Source organism: Cryptomeria japonica, chromosome 9, assembly GCF_030272615.1.
Source record: "Cryptomeria japonica chromosome 9, Sugi_1.0, whole genome shotgun sequence".
NCBI lineage: Eukaryota > Viridiplantae > Streptophyta > Pinopsida > Cupressales > Cupressaceae > Cryptomeria > Cryptomeria japonica.
Genome location: NC_081413.1, coordinates 139286316 through 139308090, shown reverse-complemented (window position 1 = coordinate 139308090; position 21775 = coordinate 139286316). Strand labels below are relative to the sequence as shown.

The 21775-nt window shown below is 44.0% G+C and overlaps 1 protein-coding gene across 10 annotated transcripts in view; it reads right to left on the bottom strand.

Moving 5' to 3' along the window:
- Window positions 1–21775, bottom strand: part of LOC131060225 (uncharacterized) — a 332812-nt gene that overhangs the window by 1684 nt on the left and 309353 nt on the right. The gene's annotated exons all lie outside the window — the stretch shown is intronic.

Below are 21775 nucleotides of genomic sequence, written 5' to 3'. Positions count from 1 at the left end.
AGCCGGCAGGGTGCCAAAGATTGCAGGAAAGTATTCTGTGAGTACTATGGACATTTCCCAAATTATAAAATGTGGCTCTGTGTCTGAAAGTTGCCTGAATTATTCCATCATGACTCTAAGTTAATGTTTCTTAGGATCCATTAGTTAGAGTAGATAGCTAATCCCACAACTTCCAAAAATCACCTGCAACCAAAACAACTATCACATATGAAGAGAAGAAGCCATGATTGATGCTGTGCAACCTTGAGAGAATTGATCCAAACAGGAATCCGATCATTAAATTAACCTGTAAATGAGAAAAAAGGAGAAAACTACATGAGAAAAACTCATTTCCGAAAGAGAGAAAATGAAATAAATGCACTAGTGAGAGTAGGAAAGGAGGACTTGATGTGATCCCCCAAGGACTACATCTATCACACAACTACAAGGAATGTCCCCCCATGAGAGAGAAAAAGAGGATAGGAATCCCCTCAATGAAGAAGTAGCTCCTGTGCCAATGACGAAAGCTTGAAGATGGATCAAGATCCATTGCCTGGAAACAAAATTTCTCCCCTAGGAAGAAACAAATCCACTGGAGATATGAAAAGCCACTCCCATAAACTGGAAGTAGTAGGAATCCAAATCCAAATAGTGTGTGCCTTTGGAAACTGTTCAAATGTTGTTATGTCCATAAAGGATGATGATGCCTCAAATCAATCAAGTACATGCCCAATCAATGTAGAAGGTGATAGTCTAAGACTCTGTGAAAATTAATGTAGAACAGGCTCCATGGGTCATGAAGATGGGTTGACAACACTGATGAGGCTGTCAACAAAGAGGAGATGGATGTCCTCAAGATAATCCTTCAAATCTGCAATATGAGACTCCAGAAACAAGGATGATATGCCTACAAGATACCAATCCCAAGTAGCCATGTTTGAAGAAAAATGTCTTGTTGCATTGAATCAATGGGGGTCATGCATGTGCCAATGCCAAGCTGATTAAGAACAACTGAAGATGATGATTGAGATGGGATCTCAATGTGAGGAGTAGAAATTACAAGACAAGCCTCTAATGCATTGGAACATGCAAGACCAGTGATATACTCAAGCTCCTCTAAATTATTATAATCAAAGGATATAAAATCTACATGTGTAAGGAGAATAAGACAATATGTTGCAAGATCCTCTAGGAATGGAGAGATATGAGGGTCTTCATGCATCTTCCAAAGTCTGGTCCATGTGTAAGGACACTCAAGGTCTGATAAAGCCCACGCAGTGTCATGATCAACACTAGACAAAATAACTCCTACAGCATGGTCTATGATAATACCCCAAGCTAATCTACCTCTTGGTGTGGTTGGTTCAAGTATGAATCCATTCAAATAAGGCAAAAGATCTAGCCACTTAAGATGTTTAGGATGCCATTTCGCCAAGACTCATAATTACCCTTTGTCAAAATGACAACAACAAGATAAACAAAAAAACCCATGATAACTCAAGATGAAATAATCAAACCCTAAAAATCTTAATATATGCAAAGTAGATCTAATAATGACATCTAAAGAAAACAAATCCTTTCCAAGTGCCAAAATGTCCAAATAATTGACTAGTTTGTGAAAACACAAAAATATTAATAAAATATACCAATCGTCGAGTACTATCCAAAAATATATAGTACTCGGCTCTGCTACCTTTTGCCTCTCTTGTGCTACTTGTACCATTGATACGACCTCCATCAAGTCCTTCTTGGTACTTCTAAGCTCTCCAGTCATTGCTGCCAAACATTCCTCCATCTCTACAAGCCGAAGCTCCTTCCTTGTTCTGATTGCCCTCTCTTGCTCAAGCTGCCCCTCCAAGGCCACTCTCCATTCCCTCTTGGCAGTGGTCAGTCCCTGCTGCTGCATCAACTCCTCCTGAGTGGCTGCCGCCTGCTCTACTGTGGCCACTCTCTCTGTCTTAGATTCATCAACGAAGTGGGTTGCCTTCTGTTGCCAGAAAAATGTGTCCCGAAACACGTTCTCCATAGTGTGGAGGGTGTCTATCATACAACTTGCCTCTCCTGCCAGTTGTTGGTTCCCAAACCAACAGTTCCTGAGTCCTAGAGAAATTGTCACTAACTCATTGACAAACTTGGGGAAGGATTTGGCCAACGAACGAGATCCAGTCACAATGACTGAGATCTTCTACACTTTTGGCTCTGCGAGACCAAGGCAGGTGAACCTATGTAGTGTCTAATAACTTTCAACTTCAAAACACTCAAGACACTACAACTTTCAACAGATCATCCCAATGAAAATGTACTAAGGAAGATGGATAAACTCCTGGTTTTGGCTACAACCTTAGTTTATAGGCATCTACGCACTTCATTGGGGGGTTTCTACACTAATCCTACTCCTAATGCTGAAAATAAAAACAGAAAACAAAAGAGATTTTGATAAAGGAATGACTCTAAAGACTGGAAACAATAACCATGACCAGTGTCTTGTATGGGCAGCAAAGTCAACTTCACTATATGCAGATTTAACATCCAAACACGGTAACATGCAACCATTGAGCTTGAAATGTTAATGCATTACACCGACATTCTCCCTTTTGATTTCACCAACAGCCATACTTGAGAATCTCATATATACACAACACTATCTCTATACCTTGAACAAGCAAATTAATCTCTTCCTTGAAGAGAAGCAAACAACAAGATATACACCTGACTTGCAGGGAAAAAACAAAAGACCCTTGATCATTTCATTTCATAAAATAGAGCATACATAAGAGAGACAACTGCAAATAAAACCTCTAAATCTGCTTGTATTTTGGTTACAACTGTTTGAGACATTAAGAACTACAAACTGAAAGAAAACTCTAACTGGCATTAAGACTTGCACTATACATGCATGGAAGCTTTGCTTCCAAAATTAAGATTACATTCAAATCCACCCCTTCTAACTGGCCCTGAATTCCGTTTTATAGACACAAGGGAGCAAAACAAGCTACAGGCCAGGTGAGACACACGTCAAAATTTGATTGCCTGGGACATGGATAGGCCATGATGTGTCCATTCTCCTGCTTTGCACACAATCCACTTGGAGACAATCAATGCAAACGGCCATGAAGATAGCCTCTGGGATCTGGGACCACAAATCACAAGGACAATCAATAGTAGGGGCTTCGAGCCTCACAGAAATCTGCCGCATTTAGTTCATCCTCTACTGCATTTGACTGGCCTTTGAATCTGGATTACTACATTTAGTAATCCACACCTGCCCTGCGTCCTTACATCTTATTGATTGGAGACCCTTAGATGTGCTCGAGGCAGTGAAATCTCATTGACAGAAGATCCTCAGATTTCATGGAGCCGCTCAACTGATCTTCTGTCCGAGCCTCATTAAATGCGAGCTCCCTCTTGACGCCATCGCTGAAATACGATTTGATTTGGTCGCAAAAAAATACCTGCAGCGTGTTGGCACAACAATTCTCTATCGACAGCGTCTCTCCTTTCGAAAAGTGGAATCTGGCCAATCTACATGTGCCATGTCCTCAAAATACTCCCCTCTGTCCTCTGGTCAACCTCTGCCAACCCTCCACGTGGATAATTTGACCATCAGGTTGCATGGTGGCGTTTTTTGCGAATCGCATAACATGCGTGTTACGCTTGCTATGATTCCATCTCATGGCCTTAGGCATCGTGGGATAACAAGTTACACTGTTCTCCTTGTTCTTACTTACCTCGCGAGCCCCTCATTCTATCGCTTTCACACTGTGGGATAATGGGGAGCTCTATCTCCCTCTGTGGCTTTGACCTTTTCCTTATCCCTGCAGGGACGCGCGGGATAAGGAAATTCATCTCTGTGCTCCTTCGCTTTCTTATCCCACGAGCCGTGGGGGCGCTCTTATTTCCTTCGCGAGATAAGCCCCTTCTCCATCGCCCTTATGTTTCCTTATCCCGCGGCCTTTGGAAACACTCTTTTTACCTCTGCGGGATAAGCCTTTTGTTAACATCCTTCGACCGTCCTTGTCTTGTGCTATGCTTTCATCTTCGTTCCTTGTCTTGTTTCCTTATCTCGCGGCCTTTAGAAACATCCCTTTTGCCTCTGCGGGATAAGCCCTTTGAGTCCTGCTTCCCTTCACTTTTTCTTATCCCGTGCTATATTCTTTAACCCTGCTCAACCTCTTTTCTATAGCTGCACCATTCATTAATCAGCACTGCTTGTGTTTCTTTGCCCCTTTGTCGCCTGACTATGCATTCCCTCCACGTGGGATAAGCATTTTGCCTTTTTCTTTAACCTCTTCTTATCCCGCAGCGTTTTCCTTATCCCCACAGGAACGCACGGGATAAGGAAAACCTTCTTTCTTCGCTTCATCTTCTTATCCCATGACCTTTTGCTGACTGATCGGGACCCCCACGGGATAAGGATCACTTTAGTAACCTTTGTTCATTCTTGTCTCACGTTGCACCTTTATCTTTGCTTCTTGCCTCTTCATGTGCTGGATCTTGGGTCACCATTGCTACATGGGATAAGCCCTCTTGCTTATTCTCTTCTATCCTCCTTATCTCATGTGACCTCTTCGTATTGCTCATCATGGCACGGGATAAGCCCCTTTTTCTTTGTCTTTCGTATCCCACGAGACCTTTAGCCTTGTATTCTACCCAATGCGGGATAAGGGAAAACCCCTTCCTTCCTTTCTATTTCTTATCCCGTGTGAGTTTTCTCCTGTCTCAAATGTGGCGCAGGATAAGCATTTTCACTTATTATTTCTTTCTCTTCTTATCCCGTGGCCTTTTCCTTATCCCTACGGTAATGCGTGGGATAAGGAAAACCTTCTTTCTTCGATTCATTTTCCTGTCCCGTGTGAGTCTTTATGCCTTCCTTTTACCCTGTGGGATAAGAGAATCCAACCCGCTTTGACTTGGAGCTTATCCCGCGCGGCCTTTTTTGTGCCTTTATACTTTGCAGGATAAGGGAAACCTCCACTTCATTGCCTCGCATGCCTTATCCTGCGTGACCTTCCTCCTGTCTCAAATGTGGCGCGAGACTAGCATTTTTTCTCTAAATAGGCCTTAGTCTTATCCCGCGCTATTAGGAAACTACATGATGATGCTCACAAGATAACACCTCTCTTTGCATGATGCTTTCAGCTTATCCCGCGCGAGAAGGACCCACTCTGAATATACTAGCGGGGTAACACCCGTTCACACATACATATGATTTACTTATCTCGCACAACTGGGATATTGAGGCCGACACTCAAGTGAAGAATTCAAGCACGTGGGACTCATAATGGATAAAGTGATCGTGCGATGGGGCCATCCTATGGAAAAATATGACTAAGCTTTAGTCACCGGGGGAATTACATGATCCTTAGGGAACAAATATTTTAGGCAATCGGCCCGATATAGAAACCTGACGTGTCGGGCCGATAAACCTACAACAGAGAACCCTCCCAATCATGACCTAAGGTGAGGAAACTGGCTGATGCTGATCAACTGCGAGACATAACATGGCCCGAGAGAACAAAGGGGAAACTGAGCAAAATAAAAATCCTCCAAAAACCCTAAACCCTAGGATTTTTATCACGAGAGGCATATCAAAAGCCAAAATTCAGCACTTCCAACAGTGCAAAAAAATGAGCTCGCCAAATGATTTCGAATGCAATATACAAAATTTTGAGCCCGGTCCCAACACCAGTGTGGCTTGCGCCATGCTTCTATCATCTTAGGCATCTCTATGGCTAGCCATCCATGGGCTGTAAAGTGTTGGGCGAACTCCTACTTGCAACCATCCCTCCTGAAGGTGAGGAGTCTCTTCGCCTCTGCTAAGGCAAATTCGATATCCACTTGTTTGGCAAGGTCAGCTACCCTTGTGCGACTGTAGCCATGCCCTCCAACTTTGCCAAGTATCTTTGTATAGATCCGAGAGCATCCTGTAGTTCAGGTTTTGAGACCTCAATGTGGTCATCATGAACCTCTCTCTTGCTTGACACATCCACCAAAGGGGCATCTCCCAAATGTGCACTCTCTTCCTCACTATCACCCTCAATCACCTCTTCGACTATAGTTGGTATCTCCTCCCTTGTGGTTGGCCCTGCTTCCTGCTCTCGCTAGTACGAGCTTTTGTTGTGTCTACTTCCCATTGGAAGTGGGTTCCCACTGGTAAGATGGGTGAAGGTGGTGGGGTCTCAACAATACCCATATCAAACTTGTCCAGGAAACTATCAAGTCTCATATCTACTTACTTTGTTGCATCATCTGCTGCCACCAACCCTCCGATACTCTCAGGTGGAGGTGCAACATTCCCAAGTGTGGAACCTTCTATAGTAGGTGTGGCTTTCTCAATTGTGGGTGGTGTACCTTCGGTTGTGAGTGTAGCATTCTTGGTCATAGGTGTATCGGCTACTAACACTAAACACAATGATCGGGGTCACCTCCTGAACTCCCTATGATGTGGAGAAGCGTAGTGTGCTGGATGCCCACACGTGCATCAAAGGGGACAACTCCTGTACTTCGTGATGTCACTAGGTGTGGCGTAGGGGGCAACTGTGGTGGTGCAAACACAATTCTCCTTGCTTTAGCTTTCCTTGTTCCCCACTCAGCCACTACAACCCATGATGATGGTAAGGTCCCCTTGGGTACTACCACTTCCGCCACAAACTCCTCCTATTCACCTTCGACAACCTGCACATCCTCAACGTCTTCCTTGCCACCTTGCTCTTTGTGGCATTCCATTCTAAAGTCGTCCCCACTCTCACCTAGGGAAGATGACACCCCCATCGTTCCTCTTCCTCAGGGTTGTCTTTTTCCTCCTTGCTCAGCCTTGTACTTTCCTGTTGTCTTCTCTTTCAGAACAATTGGCTGTAATCCTCTTTAGTCGTAAGTGTATACTATATCCAGATGAGTCCAATAGAACATTGCCAGTTTGCTAGGATCCACTTGGCTAGCTGGTGTAAACTTTCCACAATGGTTGGTTGGTAGTTGGGTTTTCAATGCCTCAAGAAAAAGTGCTATGGCATGGTGACACAAGCAAAAAGTCTCATGTTCGAGAGTTAGAAACTCCTCAATGCATTCTGATAACAATTTTGCCTAGTTATAGACTTTTCCCATCATGATGCCATTCATGAGTTTCAGCATCCATACAGCTATATCTGAAGCCCTACTCGCTCCTGTGAGTTAGCTCTTTACTAGGTCAAGAATGCACCTCCATTTTGCGTTTACGATGAAAGATTTTTTCATCCCTCGACTATTGTTGCTATTGCATAGACTATCCCACTATTTGAGTGAGAGGTCACTTTGGCATACTAGTCTGAGCAACCTGTCTTTCTCCTCTGTGGGCATCCAGGGCGAGGGCTTGGCCACTTTGAAATTGCTAGACGAGATACCGAAAACCCTTGTGAACTCCTTCGACTCGAATGATATCACAACTGAATTTCGCTGGAACTGCATGATGGACTTGTGCGAGCCTAAATCATATTCTGCCACCATAGTTCGAAGCACCGGCTCAAACTCTTGTATGTTAAACACAAGCATCAAAATGGCTTTATCTACCTATACATTCCTAAACGAAGTTTTCATCGGGTGGTCGTTTGTCGTGCTATCCCATTATGTGTGACAATCACTACCAATGACAATCTCAAATGTCAGGGTATCCATTGTCACCTTCTCGCCCTTCTGCACCCTTGGTCTTATTTTCTTCTTTCCACTGCTACTTGCATGGCTGCGTGATGTGACATCTTTTCTTTGGCTTCTTTGGTTTTATCCTTTGTGAAATAATTGCCTCTACTAGGATTCCCATAACTATGACCATTTCCTTTCGTGGATCTCTTCCTTCGGCCATACGGTTGTTGTTAGGGGTAAAAACGTATGTTAGTATGAATAATAATTATAAGTGTGTTATGTGTGGTTATGTTTTGCTGTTGCCGAGAGGTTCCTGTCGGGTAGTTGGGAGTTGGTGACGGTTGGCAACTTGGCCAACCGTCGGGTCTATATATTGTTTGGTTGGAACCTCAGCAGGGGGGATTATGTATGGACAATTCTGGACATGGGAATAAAGATATAACTTTCTGGTCTACTTATTATCATGTCATTTATGTTATGATTGTTTTGTCCCATGAATACTTGGTACGTGCAGGGAATACTGTGTTATCTGATCATTCACAAACTATACATTTAGGACTAAACATTTTGGCGCCGTTGCCTGAATGAACCTAGAGATAACCATGGCGGCAGGCAGAAGCAATTAATGGGCCGACCATTTAACCAGCAATTACTTGTCGTGGACAGCGACATGCACGAAGAGAGTACCGCGGAAGAGGAACGAGAGGATCAGTTGACAACAAACTTGGTGGAGTTGTGGGACGTGTTCGTCACGCAGTACGTACGGCGAGAGGCTCAGGAGAGAGCCGTCTTAGAAGGTACGGTACGTGGTGAACTCACCGTTAGCACCCCCGTCTTTGACCTACTCAAAAGTATTCCAAGGTTACTCGCTAGGAATTTGATTGCACTCCAAGACCAAAGGGAGGAATCGGAAAAGGAACTTCGGCGGCAACAAGTTCTCCGACGGTACGAGGAACGGAGTCGTAGGGAGGAAGAGGAGAGGGAGGCCAATCAGCGTCGTACCTCTGGCACTTGATGCCCCTACGACCAAACAAAGATAGACGTACCACTACTACCGAAGGAGTAAACGAGGGAACTGTACGGCGATCTCTCCACATAAAAGAACAAGCCGACAGGAGATGACAACTAAGAGAGGTTGCCGACTCGAGGAGTCTGGAGAAACACAGCAGAAGTCGGAGTGTGAGTTGTAGTCGGGAGAGGCAAAAACCGTGTACGTGGAAGGAGTTGGCCGAGGTCGCCAGGACCCTGCCACTTCCAGACGTAGCGAAGAAATATCTCGCCGACCAGACCCCACACTCGACATCAAGTGAAGAAGACTCCAGAACCGAATCACAAAGCACCCAATCGGAATTTTCCGAACAAGGAGAGGAGGCGGTACGAGACCTGCACGAGGAAATTGCCACTATTTTCGAAGCAACGTTCTTCGGCATTAAAAACTTGTCCTTGTCAGAGGGCATCAAAATAGGAAGATCGGATCTGGAAACCCCAGGAAGGAGGGACTATAGAAGTGAAGGTGACCAAAGCCCGGTTGGCAGGGGCCCAACCAGACCAGGAGCGTACGGTACCCTCCGGACACATAGTACCTTCCCGACATATAGCCATTTCCAAGCACGACATAAAACCGCACAGAAAAGAACGATGGCACACACCCTAGAGAAACAAAACCTTCCAAAATTCATGGGCGACGGGTGAGAGGACCCCGTACGGCATTGCAAGACATGCGTCACCATCTGGGAAGCAAATGGCCAGGACGACCGGGACTACTGGGTGAAGGCATTTCCGGCCACTTTGCGAGGAATAGCTATTGACTGGTACACAGACCTTGATGCTCAGCATAAAACATCCTGAAGCAATCTGAAGAAGGCCTTCGAGGAAGAATTCAAACTCCTACAGGATGACAACGAGATTGCGACGGAAATTTACAACACCAAACAAGGAAAAAACAAAAGTGTGCGTGCATATAACAGAAGGCTAAGGGAATTGCTTAACAAAATGGAGAACTAGCTGGCAGATGGCCTCAAGAAGCGATGGTTCGTAGAAGGATTGGTACCATCCCTGAGAAGGATGATGAAAGTAGTCCCTCTGCCATCGTACGATGAAGCATACAACCGTGCCATGGATATTGAAAGTGAAAACAAGACATCCCGGGGGAAGCGACGGACCAGTGATGGTGACAGCACGGAAGAAGACAGTGACGGGGGATCCAAAACCGTGCAAGCACTCCGGAAGGATATGATGAGGATGATGAAGGAGTTAAAAGGTGAGAAAGAAAGTGGTAGGGAAGGAAAAGAACTATGGTGTACTGACTGCAAGACTGAAGGACACACTAAAGGAAGTTGTCCCCGTAAAGTTTTCTATGACATCTGTCGAGTAATGGGACATTCCACTAAGGAATGCCCATACAACTTGAAAGCACGGAGCACACAAGTGCTCTACGCCCAACCCGACCAAGCCACACTGCCTGCGACACCGTCGAAGCTAACAGTAAACTATGAGGCTTCACCTAGAGGGTACAGAAACAATCGGGGGGGTAACAACAGATCCAATAATAACACACCGAGGAGAAGAATTCAATACGACGGGAAGAGGCGACCCATGATTTAGTGCAGGAAGTGCAACGAATGGGGTCACTTTGCCCGAGAATGCCAAAACGGAGGTGATGTAGGAAGTTTGCTGTGCAGATGGTACGGTCCAGGAAATCACAAGGACATAGATTGTCCAAAACAAAAAGGGGTGAACATGCTCGATGTGGAGGGATCAAGAGAAGACGTACTGCCAATCACAAGGTTGCAAAACAAGAAAGCCATGTACCCGGACCCTCACACAAAAAAAGAAAGACTCCAGGAGGCAAGGGCAGATATCGAGCGAGCGATGGCTGGAGAGCGGAGGGCCTCGCACCTGGCTGTCGATACACCAATCCGATCGGAACCAGAGAAGAATATCATCAAGCAAATGTTACAAACCACAATACCCATACGGGTGTCAGACCTTCTACAGACCATGCCACAGTTAAGGATGGCGCTGACAAATGTAACCGAATCGGTCAGGAACACCAAACGATGACAAAGTCTGGTACGGACCCAGTGAAGGGATCCGGTACAGATGCCATGAACCCTATGCTACTAGCAATGGGCATCGGACCGAAACCCGCAGTGGTAGAGATGGATATATTGGGACAAAAGCTGACAAACATCATTGTTGATGGTGGGTCCAGAGTCAACGTATTGCCGGAGGAAACTTGGCGAAACCTCGGCAAGCTGACTCTATGGCCACCAACCTTCCACCTGGTCGGTGCGGATCAGCACGGCATCAAACCCCTTGGCACCCTCATGGCACAAAAGGTGGTAATCGGGACTCAACACTTCCTTCTAGATTTTGTAGTCATCCCTCTAGAAAGGAAAGCGTACGACGCTCTTCTAGGAAGGGGGTGGCTGATCATGGCCAAAGCTAGCCACAACTGGAAAAGGAATACGCTTTCAATCGAAAGTGACGGTCATAAGTATGTAATTGATCTAAGGAACCAGTCCGTTAGCGAAGAGCTCGCGTCATCGGACTCCGACTCAGAAGATTCAAATAGATGGGAGTGGGGTTCTGCAGGAGACAAAGGAGGGAAAGAACCCGACAAGGAAGGAGTGTTGGAACTGGACGAATGTTCCGAGGATGGAACCAGTTCACTGGCGGGACTTTTTCATTGGCAAATGGAGGACTATAAGGTCTTCCACCCAGAGTGTCACATGCTTCAAATATGTGAGATAGGAGAATCAAGCGGCGAGATGGAAGAACAATCCTTTTCCCCCGAGTGCGGTAGATATCAAGAGGGAATGGCACGGATGGATGACACGCCAACCCACTAGTTTGAACAAGATAAACCCATCAAGTACGAGGAAAGGGATGTGAAAAAAATCAATCTAGGCAAGGACGAGGACCCGCAAGTGATACTTGTAGGGGATGACTAGAACCCCGTACTAGATCACTCGTACGACGTACACCAGTCGAGGGAGTGTGAGTTATCTGTACAGCGTACGGTCGACAAAGAAGGGAGAGTAGCAGTGTTTGAGTTATCTGTACAGCGTACGGTCGACAAAGAAGGGAGACTGGCATAGCTTGTACGGTGTATGACCTGCAAGAGCAGGAATACCGTACGGCGGAACATTGCACCCACAGGAAACTAAGTCATACGATCTTGTACGACTAGCAACGGATAAAGGAGAAAGACCGTACGGTCAGAAAACAGACATACCATACGTGCAGGATCCGTAGAATCCCCTCCTTCCCGATGTTTGTACACGCAGGGAGTGGTTGTATGAAAAGTTTGAGGGTATTTGTGCAGAGATTTGTGCCATCCATGTGAAGCTGAGTGAAGAGTTGGCACAGGTTGAAGAGGTCGTACGACCGGGGAGTGGAAGTGCACGAGTTAATCCGTACGGTGTAGAGGCAGCAGTCGGTCCAATGGTCCGTACCAGTATGGCAAACCAAACAATGGCAGAGGAGGCCGCACTAGGGAAAAAAGAGGTCGCCGTACAGGTAATTGGTACTAGTACAACATGTTCAGGTATTGGTACGACGAGCACTAGTACAGTACCAGCAAGTATTGGTACGGTTCCAGTAGGAATTGGTATGTTTCCAGCAAGAACTAGTACGGCACTAGCATGTACTGGTACACCAGGTGCTAGTATGACAGGTTCAGGTACTAGTACAACAATCACTAGTACCAGGTCGGAAGGACAACTTCTGGCAAAACAAATTCATGTTTTTTTCAGGCTGGAATACAAGACATTATACACGTGCCATCATGCTATTAGCCTATTCTTGGACGCCATACGCGTGCAAGTACCACCAGAAATGTGGGGAACCTTTGAAACTCGCGGACGGGTTGAACCAAATAAACCCACCATGTACTACTACATTCACCTGGACATCCTTGGCGACATAGAGAAGCCCACACGAAAGAGGAGGAAACTAGACGCATCTGTAGAAATTGAAGAGGTTAGCAACGCAGAGGATTTGGAGGAGGTGGAAGAAACAGAAGAACAAAAAAGTGGGGATGAAGGGTTCCACCTGTCAAGACACACTGCTGTCAAGGAGGAAGAGGAAACAGAATCATGGCAGCAGGAAGAAGATGAAGAGGTGGAGCAACAAGGAGGATTGCGGGAGCAATGGAAGAGTACAAGGGTGAAATTTACACCCTCGAAACTAGCCTCGACACACCTAGTACCTCAGGAGGCGCTTGCAGTAGCTAGCCTAGTGGGAGATGTACGACCAGTGGGGGTGTTGTTCCAGAAGATTGGGGAGGGGGAACCGCCAACACAGCGACGGGTATCGTTGCCACAGATCAGTTTGGCCGTACTTGCAGTAGGAACAGAAACTGGTACGGTGGTAGCAGAAACTGGTACAATGGCAACATAAACTGGTACGGCGACGACATAAACTAGTACGGTGTCAGCAGAAACTGGTACGACGGCGGCATAAACTGGTACGACGTCAGCAAAAAATGGTACGGTGTCGATAGAAACTAGTACGGTGCCAACATATACTGGTACGACAGAAACTAGTACGGTGCCAACATGTACTGGTACGATGCCAACAAGAATTGGTACAGTGCCAACAAGTACTGGTATAGCAGGAATTGGTATGGTGCCAACAAGAACTGGTAAGGTGCTAGCAAGAACTGGTACGGTACCAGCAGAAACCGGTATGGTACCAGCAAAAACTGGTACGGGTGACTTGGAGGCAAAAACCGGTACGGTACCAACAAAAACTGGTACGGGTGACTTGGAGGCATTAGCATCCCAAGTGGCAAAGCTCACCTTACAGCTAGAACAGAAAGATAAAAAGCTACTGGAAGCTGCTCACATGGTAAAGAAAGCATGGGAACGGCAACTGCTAGCGGAAAAGAACCTGAAACTTCAGGCCGGACAGCAAACTCCTCCTGCAGCCACTACAGGAACACCTCCTCCCTCTTCTCAGTCTTAGCTATGTTTTATATAATTCAATTTCTCTTGTCTGAGTCATCTGGAAGACGACTACGTTTTTGGGGGGGCTAAGGTTAGGGATAAAAACGTATGTTAGTATGAATAATAATTATAAGTGTGTTATGTGTGGTTATGTTTTGTTGTTGCCGAGAGGTTCCCGTTGGGTAGTTGGGAGTTGGTGACGGTTGGCAACTTGGCCAACCGTCGGGTCTATATATTGTTTGGTTGGAACCTCGGCAGGGGGGATTATGTATGGACAATTCTGGACATGGGAATAAAGATATAACTTTCTGGTCTACTTATTATCATTTGTCATTTATGTTATGATTGTTCTGTCCCATGAATACTTGGTACGTGCAGGGAATACTGTGTTATCTGATCATTCACCAACTATACATTTAGGACTAAAAAGTTGTCACCTCTAACCGTACCAATTTCACCTTCGGTCATACAGTCCACCTCTAGCTCCTCTACAATTATTGTACGGTGTGCAATTCCTGATTTTGTATGGCAGCGTACGGTCTCAAAATTCACCTTGCCTGGTTTCTTCTAATCGTATGTATTCCTAAAGTTATATTGTATGATCTTTGTTCTTCCTACGTATGGTGATATCTATATAGACTTTCTGCTCCCTTCGACATACTGAGTTCCTTCCTTTGTTTCGTATGGACCCTTGGCGTACGAAATTGTTGTCCTTCGTACAAGCTCATGCGCTCCTTTTGTAAGGCAACTTTCTCCTCTTTTCCACATGGTATTGTTTCGTACGACGCTGCTAGTACTCGATTTCTATTCTCACGGGTGTGATTTCGTATGGTGTTGCTTCGTACGGTTGGATGCCCTCCTTGTGTCCATATGGCATGCAGAAAAACTCTGCAAACCCCTACGTGCAATGTGCTCTGCATCCGTATGGCGTACGGTTTCAACAATCTACCAAGGCTCTCGTGAGGTGTACAATCATCTGTACGGGGTTCCTTTTGTGATGATTCTTTGTCCATATGTGTGCAGTCTTCTTCTAGAGATTTTTCTGCTCCGGATTCATGTTCTTTCCTGTGATTTGGGATTGGATGGCTACTTTGTGAAGTTTTATAACCCTTGGGTGTCAGGGTTAGGGTTAGCAATAGATATCCAATCAACTTTTTATAAAATAGTCCCTTTTTATCTTCTATTGTTTCTTTTTGAGTCTCTTATCTTTTCTCTCTCCTTTATTTTTTCCTTCCATTTCATCATTTCTATTTTCTTTTCCACCATTTTTTTAATTTCTCTCAAACATATTTTCCTTGTCCTTTTCATTTTTTATCTTTTGATCTTCAATATTTTATAAAAAGTCCTACCTTTTAAGAGACTTGGGCTTACCTTCTTCCCCTTGAATTGTCGACTCTTGACAACTCGGTAGCAGGTCTTCTTTTTAATTTTAATTCTTAGTCTTGCCAACTTTGTGATCCTTTGTGTCACCTTTTTGCTTTTTCCGTGGTTCTTCATTTTCCTTGTCATCCTTGCGTTTTGTCCCCTTTGGATTCACATTAGGTCGGACCCTCATTTCTAACGCATGCTGCCACTAGCAGATTCTCAGTAATGTTTTCTAACATTCATCCTTGCAACATGTCTCAATGTATTCAAAATCGAATATCTTGTCAAGTTAGGGTGCTGGCCCCACCCCTTTGTAATTGCCATCTATATGTACCTCCCACCATATTGTTGGTACCATGTTGTTTTGTCCTCATCAATCCTTGGTGGTGTTGCTGGGTTTGGAATTCCTTTCCAGTATGAATAAGAAGTAGGTAAGGTTGGGGGCTCTCTCCCTTCGTCCATGCATCTCCAGATGATATGCTCGTTATGTTCATCTCTCTCTGCTACAAACAAATCATCTGCATTAGCCACAATTTTGAGACACGGCCTTAGGGTAGCTCCATACTCCTCCAGGTCTATCTCCTCTTCTTGGACTTCCCTCTTCCCGGCTCGCTCTTGCTTGTGTTTCCTCTAGGCTTCTTCATCAATGTCGCACACCACATATCCTTGGCGCCTCCCCTCATATGGCGCCTTCCACTTCTAGTAGTCGTCCATCCGCACCTATAGTGCGGGTGTGCCAAATAGTGCATTGGTAAGGTGTTTGTGAATTCTTGGAATTGCCACGCCATCCACATTCTTCCTTGCCTGCCTTTCCTTTGGTGCCATCATTGGCTTGGCCCAGCCCAAGTCTAGCCTGTACGGTTCTTCGGTTATTACAGGGTCTTCTTTGAGTTCGTCACTTCGTCCAATTGTATAGTCTCCATGGGTCACATACCCCAACATATTTATTGCAACTGTTGATCTCTCCCTCTCTTTGTATATTTTCAACTTCGATCCATTTATAGGATCTCAGATGAGCTTGTCGTCCAGAGTTAATAATTTAATTGCCCCATTCAAGCCGACTTCCTTGACTTTATACAACCCCAACCACAAACACTAAGCTTCCCGAGTCGGAGTTCATTACGACCATTATATGTTAGCACCAACTATCCTAGCCAGAAGTTCATCCACCGGAGATGCTTGTCGTGCCAAAACTTTCGTCATCGTTGGGCCACCTGCATCACCCACTACGCCATCATCCTTCGTTCGTCTACCTTAGTTAGATTTAAAGGACGTTTGTTCAAGCTCTCTGCATCACCCAAACAGTTTTCCAGTCCAATCCTTAGGCTTGGTACGGTGTACTCTACTATCACTACTGCTTCTTGTCTGTACATTAGTTGGAACGGTGTATGTCCCGTTGTCGCCTTGTACATGGCGCAGTATGCCCGCAGTATGGCTGGGAGTCTTTCTTCCCAATCCTCTTGCTCGACTCGACATGACTTGTACATGGTGGACACTAGCACCTTATTTGTAGGCTTTGCCTGTCCGTTGGCTCGAGTGTAGTATGGACTCGATAGATTATGGACTATCTTGAACTCCGCTGTCATTGTCCGAATGACATGATTCACAAAGTGTACCCTCCGATCGCTTGTGATAGATGGGATGCAGCACCACGTAACAATTTGTTCACAAAGGAATCTTGTTGTGTTGACTACGGCGTTGTCCAATAGTGCCCTTGTCTCCGCCCATATCATAAGGTATTTTGTTGCCACTACGATGTACTATAGCTGGTGCATACGACACACTTTCAATGGCCCAACAAAGTCAAGACCCCATCTCTTGAATAATTCCTACGGCTGCAATGAGAACAGGGGCATGAAATCCCTCTTCAGTGGCTTGTCGACCCTCTGGCATGTGTCGCACCCGAGTACCCACACTTGGGCATTTGTGTAGGGTTAGCCACCACAATCTTGCCAATAGCACTTTCTGTGCGGTGGTGTTTAGTCCCATGTGGCCTCCAATTAACCCCTTCGTGCGACTCCTTTAACACTCCCGAGATCTCCTCCTCCATCACACATCTCCGTAGGAATTGATCTAACCCCATCTTATACAACAACCCCTTGATGGATGAAAGGTTTTACTCTTAAGGGCCAACTTCCTTCGTTTGCTTGGCGGCATGTCCCTCGGAAATGTGAAGGTAGACAGGTACTCACCGATGCTTTCATACCAGGGTGGTAGTGCAGCAATCTAGAACAAACAGGCATTGGGGAAGTCTTCATTCACTCCTTCCGAAGACTCCCCAAACCCAATCCTTGAGGGTTGGTTTGCTATGATGTGGCTTTTTCCAGGCCATACCACAATGGTGAAGGTGAACTCTTGCAACAAGAGTAACCACCTACTCACCCTCCCTCAGATGATTGGTTTGTTCACTAGGTACACCATCGCCTGTTGGTCTACGTAGAAGGTAAAAGGTGCTGCCAGCAAATAGTGCCGAAACTTCTACACAGAGTATATACCATGCCCAATGCCTCCCTCTCCGTTGTGCTATCGTTTTGTTCAACAATGGAGAGTAGGCGGCTAGTGAAAAAAATGGGGTGGTCTAGCCCTTTTCTGCCTGCTTATGCCAATGTGGTGTCGATGGTGTAGTTGGAAGCATCTACATGTACATGAAACTCCTTGTCCCAGTCAGGGTCTGCGAGGATAGGTGCACTTACCAACCTAGACTTAAGTTCCTTAAATGCCTCCTCTTGCTCCACTCCCCACATGAACGGTTCACCCTTCTTTGTCACTGTGTCTAATGGATATGAAATCTGTGTGAAGCTCTTGATGAACCTTTGGTAATAGCACAAGTGTCCAAGAAAGGATTTTACTTCTGTCACATCCTCCGGACTTTCCATCTTAACGATGACCCCTACCTTATAGATTGTGACCAAGCAATTTGCCTTGCGATACCATGAACCAACATTTCTTCAGGTTGAGAGCCAACCGCACCTTCTGACACCTCTCCATACATTCCCTCAGTGCACTGAGGTGGGTCTCCCACCACTGTAAATAGACCAATCATCCAAAAAAGCCATGAAGTTTCTCACGAACATTTTGTCAAAGATATGCAATATTATCCTCTAGAAAATGGTTAGGGCTTTGCATAGACCAAATGGCATCCGATTGTACGTGTATACTACATCCTCCACCACAAACATGGTCTTCAGTTTGTCTTGGCAATGCTGATCTGGTTGTACCCAAAAACCTTGTCCATGAATGAATATATCTCAAGGCCGGGAATCTCGTCTAGTATGTTATCAGTGAACAGGGTCAAGAAGGGGTCTTTGATTGTGATAGCATTAAGACACTGAAAGTCCACACAGATTCAAATTTGATTTGCTTCCTTTTTCAGGGGTATCACAATCGGTGAGACCCACTCACTTGTCTCCACTTTGAAAATGATACCAACTTCCAACATCTTCTCAATCTTCTGCACTTTCGTTGCATAGTTTTTGTTCATTTTGTACGGTCTCTTCTGCATGGGTTGCGCACCTGGTACAAGAGGGATTCTATGTACACATAGCTCCAAAGGTACCCCTTTAAGTTCCTTGTACGTCCATGCGCAAACATCCTTGTATTCTATGAAAATTCTAAATGCTGCTACCTTGAGTACAGGGTTCCACTCATCTCCTACCAGTATCGCCTTTGGTACTTTTTGTTGATTCAGAGTCTTCACTTGAAGCAAAGTGTACGGTTTGGTTACTTGCCTAGTCGGCGAGATCTTCACTTAGTTTGTCGTTTGGGAGCGGTAGGTTTCTAGCAACCTCTTCCAACTCACTCCACATACATGGTCTTTCTCTCTCCCGACTACAGTCTATTACGAACAAGTAATTGGTAAAAACTTTAATGAATTAAATGAAATGATCAAGAGATCATTTAAAGAAATACAAAATCGATGTTTCTAAAAAGAAACAATCATAAAAAGAAACTAACTAATTATTTACAACATATTACATAATTGACCATTAATTAATAATAAACAATATTATTCTAATACGGTCTCGACTAACACTCGGACTTGTTGTATGCACACACTTCCCTTGTCTCCGACAGGGACCCCCTTTCTTTTTCCCCTGCTAGCCATGAGAGAGAGAGAGCCTTGGGGGTATAGGCAGTTAGGGTGAAGTCCAAGAAAAGGAGATAGGGTGAACTCGGCACATGGACCTGTATTTCTACTGCAACATGAGTTTGAGAGCTTAGGAATAAGAAGAACAAAGCAAGTGAAAAGGAATAAGCATTGTTGACAAAGAGGTTCTATCTGCTGAAATCATTCAATAGGTTCCATCTTGAGCCCAAGTTAAGGCAATCCTAGGCCAAAATAGAACAAAGGCAACTCAAATTCTATATTTTTTAAGCCCAACAATTAGAATATTTCTTTACCCAATCTCCTTGCAAATGCCTAAAAAAGGGCCGAAGTTGATTTAACCTACTGTTGTCCGTATTTTTGCGTTCATAAAATAGGACAACCCCTTTGAAATTTTTATTCAAAAAAAGAGATTTTTCTCTAAGGCATGCTTTGAGGCAAAATTTTTGCTCCATTTTGAATTGGACTAATCTTCAACTCATCCTTGATTCACATTTCAAGTTTCATTGCATTCTGAGTTTGTTTGCTTCGTCTTTTCTTCAAAATCGGTATTTTCCTCTAGACTGCGAGTGAGAAATTTTCCTTCTTTTGCAAGTAAAGAGATCTTTTTTATTTTAAGTTGTAGGGGTTTTTTCAAGCAATTACAAGTGAAAGTTTATAAAAGATGTGTAACTTGTAATTTGCTTTTTCTTTTCCATTTTCCCCATTTGTCTTTTAAGTTGTTTTGTAGGAACTTTTTAGTCAAACTACAAGTGAATTTAAAAATACAAGTTTATGAAAACTTGTAAGTTGTTTAAAAAGTTCCTACTTTCTTTATTTTTAACTTGTAATAGGGATTTTAAAATCTGATTTCAAGTGTTTAAGTGTTTTTGCTCCTCTAAAACCCGATTTTGGAAGATTTAAGGAAAAGTGCGTTTTATTAAAACTTGTAATAGGGTTTTTATAACCTGATTGCATCTTTTGCTCCAAGTTTATATGCCCATTACTTGTGGTTGGATTTGAGAAACCCGCCCACGTTTTTTCCCAAAGAAGCAACGAACTTGCGGTGCTTTGCAACTTGAATCCGATTCTCATGGGAGTGGCGCCATGAATGTATGTCAATGTGGGGGTCTTTTGCTTCCATTTTTGCTGTTTTAAGCTCCGCGTTTCTTGGCATTTGACCACGTATTCCGTATTTGTGTAATGTGTTTTGCATCCAACCTTGAATGTGAAGTGTTTCGTGCCAAATGGGTTTCTTCTTCCAAGCCATTTTTTTCTGCTTTGGATTGAATGCAAAACCGTTTTACTTATTGCAAGAACTATCAACGTGGTGGCTCTTTCATCTATTTATAGAGCATTTTGGTTCTTCCCAAGCTCATTTGTTTTTGTCTAGGGCATTTTGATCAAGCTGTTAATTTTGTAACGTCGGTCGTACTATTTCATGCTTCCGATATATATATATATATATATATTAATTTGATTACATATGCTAATATGTTAACGTTAACTAATGATAAATAAAACCACAGTTAACTTATCACGTTTGACCGACGGTTACACCGTTCATGGTATCGGGTGGTAAAGCGATTCTCAAACAAGTCGCACTCCTTCCGATCGGGTAAGTAAACGGTGACTACTTTATATATTGTGGTGAGAGGTACGTACGGAAGAGATGTGTCTTCCCACGTGGGAAGACATATCTCTTCACTACGCAACCCCTCATCCACTTATATAGCATGCTTACATTGAGAAGGATGCATATACCGAAATTGATGAGTGTGGTGCATCTTTAAAACACGCTATAGTAGATAAAATACAACATTCAAATCATATCTCCATCTCTTCTATTTTGATCACAGAATTTTGAAAGAACTTAACATGGTATCAGAGCGAAGTTAAGGAAGATCATATTAAAATTCTGTAACGATCTCATAAACTTTCACCAGGCTCTTGCTAAGATCACATTCCCATAATCCTAATGGCAACCGGAGTTAGGTTTGAAGATAGATTAGATGGAGCATCAAATTTTGTATCTTGGAAATTCAGGATCATGCTTGTTTTGAAAGATAATAAAATTGACTCCCATGTCAAAAGTGAAATTCTTAAACCCTCTGATGATACAGAGAAAATTCATTGGAGCAAGGACAGTGAGAAGGCCCTTAAGATAATTGTCGATTCAGTAAGAGACCACATTGTACCAGTCATTTCTAAATATGAGACGGCCTTTCAGATGTTCAAAGCACTAGCTGACATTTATGAAATCAACAACACTAGCAGGGTTCTCACCCTAAAGAATCAACTACACCATATAAAGATGAATAAAGGAGAAACAGTTACATCCTATTTCTTGAGGATCACTGAGCTTAGGGATCAACTATCCACTATTGGACATCTAGTAGAGAACAAAGAACTTGCTATGTGTTGACGTGTATTTTATACACGATCATACACAGAATAAAATACCAATAGGTATCTTATCCTCTCTTGAGAAAATAGTCTCTAACTGCTGAAGATCTGCAAAAAGGATCAGTTAGATGGACTCCAAGGTTCTTTTAGTGGGGTCTCCACGTGTGGACAAGCTTTTTTAGTGGTATGATGTGATTTGCTGTTTCCTCCAAGGCGTCTTACGGATTCCAAAGGCTCGAAGATTCTACTAAACTAAAAGGAACTTTCAAAAAATAGCAAAAGGATAGGGTTTAAGAGGTCTAATCTAGCCTAACCCTATGAATGACTTAGCATGAATGAGATTTGGCAAGACTCAACCAACTTCAATTTTGCCATA